At 41.0% G+C, this 10,739-nt stretch overlaps 1 pseudogene; it reads right to left on the minus strand.

The window, feature by feature from the left end:
- Window positions 1-2,018: 2,018 nt before the first annotated feature.
- Window positions 2,019-2,436, minus strand: Rps15-ps4 (ribosomal protein S15, pseudogene 4; annotated as a pseudogene).
- Window positions 2,437-10,739: the final 8,303 nt, after the last annotated feature.

The raw sequence follows: 10,739 nt of genomic DNA on the forward strand, positions 1-10,739 counted from the left end.
CAAGGCAGAAGCGGAGCCGCTGGACTACTAGGAGCAAGTGTCTGCGGTTGCGGTGTGGCCCCAGGTATTTTCTTAATTAGTGATCAATGGGGGAGGGCCCTGCCCTGGGTCCTGGGTTCTACAAGAAAGCTGGCTGAGCAAGCCAAGAGAAGCAAGCTAGTAAGTAGCACCCCTCCATGGCTGCTGCATTAACTCCTGCCTCCAGGTTCCCACTCTGCTTGAGTTCCTGCCCTCACTGCTTTTGATCATGATCATTCTATGGAACTATGGGAGAAATAAACCTGTTCCTCCCTATGTTGCTTTGTTCGTCTTTCCATTGTAGCAATAGTAACCCTAACTAAGACAATAAAACCCTTTCTGCAATAACCACTACCATCTTTATCTCCTCTGGAGGGAGTTGGGCCTCATGAATGTCTCTATCCATAGTGCATGTTAAAAGGCCTGATCTCATGTAGGTATTCGTTGTTGCTACGTGTTCATGTCTGTAATAATTGTGTCGTATCCGAGGGGTGGTATTTCATGGCACTTTTATGCATCCTCTGGTGCTAACAATATTTCTACCCTCCTCTGTCATATTCCTAGGCCTTTGGGTCAGGGTAATATAGAAGTTTCATTTAGGGCTCCAGGTTGAGAGTGATACTACTCTACAGATACGTTTTCTTCCTGCCTGGGCCCATGACCTCCTCAGCCAGAGGTTTTAAAGTAAGTTTATAGTACCACACATGTATTACTTTCTGTGACATGGGGCTCCAGTCAAATCTCAAAGCGGTTGGTTACCCTCAATGCACTCATTGGGCATAGGGTATTTCCAGACTATCAGGTGGGTACTGTAGCAAGCTTAGTCTGTATGCAGGTAAGACTTGAGATTTCTCCCACAGCAACTCCCATAACATGGATATTAGCCAGGATGGAGAGGGAGCTTCCAGCTCAGTTCTAAATTCAGTTCTCTGTATCCTGTTCCAAAATGTACTGTGTCTGCAGCAGCAGCGGCGGCAGCGGTGGCAGCAGCGGTGACAGCAGCAGCAGCAGTAGCGTCTTGTCATATAGTTTTTGGTCAACCAAAGGCTGGAAATAGCCAGTATTCTGTTTGAGGCCTCTTGGTACTTACTGACCAATAACTCATTAAGTATTTTGTGCCTGGTGCTGGGATTTTCATTTAAAAGCATATGATCTCTGGAAACAGCATTATCTACTCTTGAGGAAACCAGCTGTTCTCAGAGCTTATTATTCTGATTCTTAAGTTTAAAAAGAAGTTTTTTTTCCTACAGAAGTATTTTTCCATATGTGTGTGTGTCTGCGATTGTATGCTGTATGTATGCAGGTGCCTAGGGAGGTCAGAAGAGGGTGCTGGAGTCATAGAAGTTTGAAAGCCATCTGAAATGGTTACTGGGAACTAAACTCCAGTCCTCTGGAAGAATACTAAGTGCTCTTCACCACTGAGTCATATATCCAGCCCTAAATATTAAATTGTATTTTTTAGCTAATAAAGCAGTAAATTTCTCTATGGCTTTTTATGTATCATTGATTTTGTTAACGCACCTCTACACACACTTTTATATTCCTAGTATCTCTCCTTTTTTCACAATTCCTTTCTTCCTGGCTTCCACACACACTCCAATGTAAATACAAAAATCTATAAATCCAAAGCTAGAATCCACATATGACTGAAAATCTATTTTCTGGTTACCTCCTAGAGTATGATATTTTCCAGTTCCATCTATTTCATACAAATCTTTTGTCTTTTTAAATAGCTGATTAAAATTCTACTGTATTTATTTACCACAGTTCAGTTTCATTGTCCATTCATCAGTTGACACACTGATTCCACTTCTATTCATTTATTGTTAATAGAGCATCAATATTCACACATGCGCAAACATACCTATGGTGGAATCATATGGTAGTTCTGTTTTTGGCTTTTTTGAGAAACCTCCATATTGGCTTCCATAATGATCACACCTTGCTCCACTATTTTTTTTTAATATTTTTGACTAAAAATGAGTCTTCGTTGGCCTCAGCTATTTGAGGGGGATGACGCAGGAGGAGTAGGTGGCACCAATATCAGGTCGGCCGTGATTATAAGTAGGTGATGGAGAACTCGCCCAGGTAGTGGCCAATCATCTCTGTTTTGATCTCTGCCTGGTTTAATGTCTTGCCATTGTACACACCCACCATGCTACCAACCATCTCAGGCAGGAAGAGCATGCCCCTCATGCTCTTCACCACCTCCGGCTTCTCTGGGTGGCGCCTCATTCTTGGCTTGTCTCAAGTGCTTGCGTAGTGAGTGAATGCTGCTTACGCTGCAGGCCACATTTCAGGCGCTGCCTCTGGTGGGCTGTACAACTGTATCAGCGGCTCACTGGACATGTCCAGCAGTTGGTTCAGGTCCATGCCATAGTAGGTGAACTTGTGGAAAGTCAGTTTCTTCTGTTCTACTTTAGCTGTCTTGGTGGCTGCTCAGAAAAGGAAGCACTTTTGTCCACTCTTACTAGCAACATTTAAGCATTATTTACTCAATTTCTGGACAGATTTTGTTATCATTTTTATGTATATTTTAAAATTAATTAATTTATTTTGTGTGTATGAGTGTTGTTTGCATGTCTGTGTACTTGTGTATAAAATTCCTGTGGGGGCCAGAAGAGGGCACCAGAGTCACACAGCTGTGAGCCATCATCTGGGTCCTGAGAACTGAGCCCTGATGCTCTTAACCATCGAGCTAGCCATCTCTCCAGCTCTCATAGTGTTCTGGATGATAGCTGTTCTAAATGGGGTGAAGTAGAATCTTAAAATACTGTTAACCTGCATTCTCTTGATGGCTAAGGGTGCTGTACTCCTTTAAAAGTATTTACCAGCCATTTGAATATCTTTCTTCAGAGAATCGTCTGTTCAGTTCCACAGTCCATGTTTTAAGTACGTACCTTGCTTCCTTGATATTTTAGTTTCTTGAATTCTTTATACACTCTAGACACCAATCCTCTGTTAGATGTATAATTGGCAAGGGTCTTCCCCTAGCCTGTGTGCTGTCTCTTCACTTGATTGATAGTCTCCTGTACTGTCCAGGAGCTTTAATTTTTTGAGCTGCCAATTGTTGGTTGTTGGTCTTGCTTTCTGAGTCCCCAGTATCTATTCAGAAAGACCTGTCCTGTGCCTATATCTTGAAGTGCATACCATACTCTTTTTTTTCCTAGTATTTTTAAAGTGTCAAGTTCTATCTTGAGATCTTAGAAGTTGAGCTTTGCACAGAGTGAAAGATAGAAATCTAGTGTTTTTTTTCTTTTCTGTTTTATATTGACACCCAGTCCCCTAGCATCATTTATTGAAGATGCTGTTTGCTTTTTCATTGCGTTTGTCAAAAAAATGTAGCTATAGTTGTGTAGAGTTTTGACTGTATTCTCCATTTTATCCCCCCCACTCTCTCTCTCTCTCTCTCTCTCTCTCTCTCTCTCTCTCTCTCTCTCTGTGTGTGTGTGTGTGTGTGTGTGTGTGTGTGTGTGTGTTACCAATATCATGTAGAATAAGTTGAAGTCAGGTGTGGTGATCCATGTTGGATTTTTTCTTCAGAATTATTTTGCCCATCTTTAGTCTTTTTATGTAATTGTGAGTTCTTGTTTTCTCTGTGTCTCCCTCCTTCTCTTCCTCCTCACTTCCTTTATCTCTTATATCATTGACTTTTCTGTGAAGTACAGACCAGTTATTTTACATTTGGGGATTTTTCTGAGAGTTTTCTTAGGATTAACTTCAGGTTAAAAATTTGGCTAAGGAAAATCAATAGACAGTTATTTTATTTATTTTATTTTATTTTGTGGTGCTGGAAGTGGAATAAGGTCTTTGTACATGACATGTTGACACTTGACCAACTGAGTTCCTTCCCAGCCCCACCGTCACTTTCTCATTTGCAAGCTCGCTTTCAAACCATCTTAAATATTTTACGATATGCTGATAATTAATTTAGCAAATTAGTATAATTAACATAATTATAACCTAATGAATTGAACTATATTTTGCTTAACACATAAAAAATATCCCAGAGTCAAGTAATGATTAAAAATTATATCATTAATGTTCTGATTTAATTAGTATTCTCTCGACTTAAAAGCTACAGTTGCTAACCAATAAAAATTGTAAATTGAGGTCATTTAGGCCCATCCTAGAAAACAAGGTTTCTCTGGTTCCCATTTCATATTAGGAAGACACACTGAAAGGAGAGTGCTCAGGAAAGGGAAACGGTGAGAGATTTTTATAGACTAATACCACAGTTCTTCTTTTCTTCTTTTTTTTTTTTTTCGGAGCTGGGGACCGAACCCAGGGCCTTGCGCTTGCTAGGCAAGCCCTCTACCACTGAGCTAAATCCCCAACCCCTACCACAGTTCTTTATAGACCACTTTATCACACTCATAAAGGGTGGCAACTCCAAGGCTAATCTTAGAGCTCTTTGAAGAGGAAGCCAATGAGAATGAATGAAAGAGTGATATTGCAGAAGGTCTGAGGAGACTCAGAAACTACAGAAGATGGATGTAACTGGGAGAGTGTGTGAAATAATTCCCCAAAGAAGCAGGATGCTGGGCTCTTGAGGTCTATCTTTGCATTTCAGAACCCTTGGTAGATTGGATTGTCCTTGAGGTTAGGGGGCTGCATGATACACCAGCTAGCCTAGGGCATTTTAAGGAGTAGAAGAGCACTTTAAGTTCTTTCCTTTTTTAAAAAATACATTTACTCTTTCAAATATTACATCCTGACCAGTTTCCCCTCTCTCCTCTCCTCCAACTATCTTCCCCATCCACTCTTTCCACATTTCCTTTCAGAAAAGGGCATGCAGGCCTCCTAGCAATATCAACCAAACATAGCATAATAAGTTATACTAAGACTAGGCATCTCCCCTCATATTAAGGTTAGGTAAGGCAACCCAGTAGGAGGAAAACGGCCTCAAAGGTAGCAAACACTTCAGAAACAGCCCTGCTCCCACATTAGGAGTCCTACAAGAACACCAAGCAACTCAGCCATAGAATATATTCAGAGGGCCTAGTTCAGACCAATGCAGATTCCCTGATTGTTGGTTAAGTCTCTGAGCCCTTTTAAGCCCAGGTTAGTAGAGTCTGTGAGTTTTCTTGGGATGACTTTGACTCTTTATATCCTACAATCCTTCCTCTCTTGATGAATTCATGGAGCTCCACCTAATGTTTGACTATGGGTCTCTGCATCTGTATGAAATCTCTCTGATGATTATTATGCTAGGCTACTGTCTACAAGTACAGCAAAATATTGGAATTATTTCATATACTTTCTTTTTATTCCTAGCATGCTTGGTTTTATCCTAGGTTATCTGGCCTCTGGTTCCTGGCCCTCTCCAGGCAGTTTCAGGTGAGATCCCTCTTATCTCATGGATCTCAAGATGAACCAACCATTAGCTGGCAACTCCCATGATTTTCTATGCCACCTTTACCCCAGCACAACATAGAGGTGGAAAATTTTTTAGGTTGAAGGTTTTGTGACTGGGTTGGTGTCCCAATTCCTTCACTGGAAGTCTTGCCTGGTTAAAGGCTGGTACAGACTCTGTATTTCCCATTATTAGGAGTCTTAGCTAGGTTCACCCTCATAGATTCCTGGGAGTTTCCATTCCACTAGGTTTCTACTTCAACTTCTCCCTGGGTTCCAGTTGTCTTTCCTAGAATTTTTTCCCTTCTTTGCTCCACCTGATCCCTCCTATTCTCATCTCAACCCACCCCAATCTAACTATGATATTGTATGTATGCTAATTTTGCATGTCAACTTGACATAAGCTGGAGTTATCACAGAGAAAGTAGCCTCAGTTGAGAAAATGGCCTCTATGAGATCCAACTGTAAGGCATTTCCTCAACTAGTAAACAAGGTGGGAGGACTCAGCCCATTGTGGATGGTGTCATCCCTGCACTGTTAGTTCTGGATTTTATAAGAAAGCAAGCTGAGCAAGCTATCGGAAGCAATTCCATTAAGAGGTCTGTGGGATGTTCTGTAAGAGCTTGGATGATAATGTTGAGAACAGTACAAATGATCGAGGGCAGGCTTATGAAATTTCAGAGGGAAGATTAAATCAAGACCATTGCTATTTTGATTGTGAAGATTCTGTGGTTTTGGTTAGCTGGAACTGAAGAATCCTGTGATTAACAAGATACTAGAATTACTAAAGTGAAACCTTTACATTACTGGGACAATTGATGCTGGTCAGCTGGAGCTAAGAAATTAACAGTGATTAAGGAGAGACCAGTGGGGAGAGAAGTTTGAAGGAAGAGGAGACTGGAACTGAAAGGAGGAAGAGACAGGAGGGAGAGGGAGGGAAGCCATGGCAGGTGACAAAAGAACTAAAACAGTACGACAACAAAATTATAGAATGCAAATTTGAGAACAACAGCTGGGTCTTCATGAGACAGAGAATAGACAAAAGTTTCCCAAATGCTTACAACACAGCCATGGCCGTGTGCAATAGTATCTCAAACCCTGTCACCAAGGAGATGCTGTTCGAGTTCATTGACAGATGTGCAGCGGCTGCTCAGGGACAGAAGTGAAAGTATCCCATGGACCCTGACTCAGAGCTCATGCCCAAACGACTGCACCGGCCAACCTAGTCCCTGCCTCTGACCTCTCGCTCAAGATGAGAGAAGAGGAAGAAGAATGCTGTTGTCTCATTTTCTCAACCAGAGAAACTGAAGAGACAGTGTGGCTTGGTACTGGTACATGTGTTTTAAGGGAAGACATCAGTCAGCCTGTACATATTTGGTATACTTGTTTTCTCAGAACTACAGTACATCATGGACCTAGATATTTTATTTATACCTGATAAATTCAGCCTTACCCTGTGGAGTCTACAGATTGAAATATCCAAAGGTTTAATCATATTGAAGTTAATGAAATAGAGGCCTTGTTTATATGTGAATAGACACCTTTACATTTGATTCATAACTAGCAATCTGAAGCTGTAAGCATATTGAGTTTTTTAAAGTTGGTTTTTAAGTTTTCCTCTTTAAAATGTGGGCAGTGGCATTAGAAATTCTCACTAACTTATCGTGGATTTCTTATATTTTTGACTTTTTTATATTCTGAGCAATGACAAGGTCAAGTATTATGTACATTAAACAGTTTGGTCTGGCATACCATCTTAAGAAGCTTTTGCTTTTGTTGTCTGTGAGGGTGGTATGTAAAACATTAGCATAGCTCCATTTCCTTGTGAGTTGAATCCTTTCTTTAGGAACCATTTTGAGCATCTTACTATTTCTCTTGTTTGAACCATGGTGTCAGATGTCTGGTGTTCCCATCCTGGCACTGGTTTTGAGTTCCTTTGTGGCACTTGGGTTCAGAGCCCCAGGTCCCTTATGTGCTGGTGCTGTTCTGGGAGCATTGCTCCCTTCAGACAGCAGGGCTCCTCCTGCTTTACCTCCTCACTGTGATCTGAGCAGCATCAGACACAACCGCCGTTGTGTTATGTCCTGCAACAATGCGTCAGAAGCAGTGGCAGCTTTGCCTAGAAGGCAATGTCAGTTGAACAAAGTGTTGTCTCTAGGAAATGCTGGCCTCCCACTGGACAGACACAGAGGCATTGCAGAGACGGGTCACAGAGGACAGGAAGATGTTGCTCCCATTGCTACAGCTTGGCGTGGTGTTTCACTACCGAGGCCGCACTTCCATGTTTACTCTCCACAGGAGGTTTAAAAGGCAGCTAGCGGTCCCTGCCATTGTGAAAATTGTTCTGATTGGCTCGTGAGGGAATTCAGAAGTGGCTACTAACAAGCAGCTTACTTAATGTATTTATTTTTAGAGACAGGGGTTTTAAGGAAACGTATTAAAAACAGATGTCCGTGATCTGTATTTATATGTATAAGCGTATCTGAAAGCACATGCAGCAGTGTCCATTCTTGCACTGATACAGCCAGAAATGGACACCTGAGGCTGAGGAGCTAGTGGGGGTTATTTGGCATAGCACAGATTAAGCAAAACTGTATTTATATGAACCTGAGTTTTAATGTTTTTAAACAAAACAAACTTTACTTCTGCAGTGCTTTTTTGTGTGGAATACGAAGACTGTGCTTGGGCTTAAGCCTCTGTTGTTCCCAAGTTATATAATGTGTTAGCAAATTTATTCAAAATGCCATATTAACTTTTTCCTAGATTGCTTTTGTACATTTGGGCACTGAAGGGATTTAAACGGTGATGTTTCACGTCTCTTTCAGCAGTGAAATGTTCATACAGAAAACACTTTCTGGTGTTAGCTAAACCAATGTTACAAAATGAACTTGAAAACTTAAAAGGTTCCTACAAAAAGAGCATGGACTAATGATATCAGCAACAATATAAAATACAGGGTTCAATAAGAAAATAGCAGAGAAGTCAACTCACTCTTCAAATAAAACAAGTTCATTATTGGTCCTATCACAACACAGATTAAAAAAAAAAACCTAATTACATCTGACAACAAATCACACAAAGCTATAGATTGTCAATAAGAAAGGCCTTGGGAATTCTATTTATAACCAGTAATATAATACATGCAAGACAGACTCTAATGATGTAAAGACACAACAGCTAACCAGACATCTACAAAGTGTATTACTCAAGGATAAAGGTGAATCTCTGTTTAAACAAGACAATCTCCCAGAGTCTCCAAGGACTAATGCTCCTTTTTAGAAAAAAAATCATTAATCATTAGTGATTTTTGTCAAAATTTAATTACTGTGTGTGTGCCTGGGTGTGCTTGTGTTGGGGTGGCATGACATGTATGTGGAGGTTAGAGGATGAAGTTATAAAGTCAGTTTTCCCCTCTCACCTTCAAATTGTTTTCAGGTCTCTGGGCTTATGCGGCAAGAGCCTTTACCATCTGTCAGCCCGAGGGCAAGGTTTTCCATTCAAACACTTGAGTTGTCCCCCCCCCCCAAAATCATGCATTTGAAGCCTGTCAGTCTGAACAAGGAAAGTGCCTACTCTCTTGTGAACTGGGGCAAGTTTGAGGAAGAGCTTGCTTCTCCCCACTGTGTAGTTCTCGGGTGATTGTGACTTAAATCATGATGCTAGGTCTCATGTTCAATAATATTTTATACCACACAAAGGGTCCACAGACAATACAAAACACACCACTGACTTTTGTGATAAGAGAGCATTTATCCAGTTTCGCAATTAATAAGGGAAGGCAGCCCCTGCTTTCTGCGGAAATGTTAGAGAGCCTAGAAATGCAGCCCAGGATGAAGACAGGTATTGCTTGTTGTAAGCAGATGAGGGCTTGTAGAGAAATGGTTAAGTAGTTTGAGTTAGCAAGTGGTGAGCTGCGGTTCAAGGAGATAGGCTTTTCCAAGACTGACACTATCTGGAAGCAGGTGCGATTTTATAATTGGATAGCCCCAACCTTTTTCTTATAAAACGAGAAGGTTGAACTGCATATTTATGAAGAAGGAGCAGTTACTTGTACTAGCCAGGAGAGGGGGATCTTTGGTCATTCATTTTGGAATTTGAAAAAAAATGTTTATTTTTGAGAGAAAATAATTTTGCTGTGGTACAAATACTCAATAGGAAACATACCGTTTTAACAAATTTCAAGTGTCAAATACATTGTTGGCAATGTGACAGTGCTCTGAACAGCAAGCAGCTCCCTAGAACATACTCTGCTCACTTAACTGAACTTCAGCCTGTCTCCAAGCCCTTAGTAGCTACCATTCAGACGCCCTGAATTTCATGAATTTGAATAATTCAGATATTCTGTAACTGGAGTCATGGAGTACTGGTCTTTTTTTTTTTTTTTTTTGGTTCTTTTTTTCAGAGCTGGGGACCGAACCCAGGGCCTTGCGCTTCCTAGGCAAGCGCTCTACCACTGAGCTAAATCCCCAACTGAGTACTGGTCTTTTTATGGCTGACCTATCTAGCTTGTTCTCAGGTCTTGCTGATGTCACATTTTTGAAGCTATAATTTCAGTTCCGTTGGGTGTGGGTGTACTGTGTACTTGGGAGAAGAACTGCTAGATAATATGGTAACTCTTCTTCATTTTGCTGTGTTTAAGACAAGGCTTCATTATGTACCCCAGACTGGCCTGGAACTTGCCTGAATTTTGCCGCATAGCCTGCACCAGGATGGAACTTAGGATCCTGTAGCTTCACTGGTGCTGGGATTGCAGAGGAGTACCACCCTGCTAGAAAGCAGAGGCTGTTCGGTGTCAGGGACTCAGTCTAGAGCTTTACTTACCGTAGGTGCAAGTACTCTTACCAGCGAGCTTTCCCATGAACTCTAGTGCTAATTTTTAAAAATAAATTCTATATATCAGATTCCTTAGCAGCCATGCTATTTTGTATTCATACGTAAAAGATTCTAATTTTTCCTCATTCTTGCCAATGTGCATTCTCTTTGTCTTTTAAAAACGAAGAGGTATCCTGGCAGATGTGGCCGGATACATCCTCATGGTTTTCATTCATTCGCCTTTCTTCAATGTCAGGGCCAGTGAATGTGTTTTGATCTTACTGCTGGATATTTGAACATCTCTTTGGAGAAATGTCTGTTCAGTCATTAGCCCATTTTCAAACCAGGCTATTGACAGTTACTTCTTACATGAAATGCATCCCATCACTTCTGAGGTCGACTTTTCCTTTTGTTTTCTTCACTGTGCAAAAGCTTGTTAATTTTTGTTTTTATTGCCTGTACTTTTGGGGTCATATTTATGAAAATGAATGCTAAGACCAATGCCTTTCTCCCAGCACTTTAAAGTTGCAATTACATGTGAGACTTTAATCCAT

This window comes from Rattus norvegicus, chromosome 5, assembly GCF_036323735.1.
Source record: "Rattus norvegicus strain BN/NHsdMcwi chromosome 5, GRCr8, whole genome shotgun sequence".
Classification (NCBI taxonomy): Eukaryota; Metazoa; Chordata; class Mammalia; order Rodentia; family Muridae; genus Rattus; species Rattus norvegicus.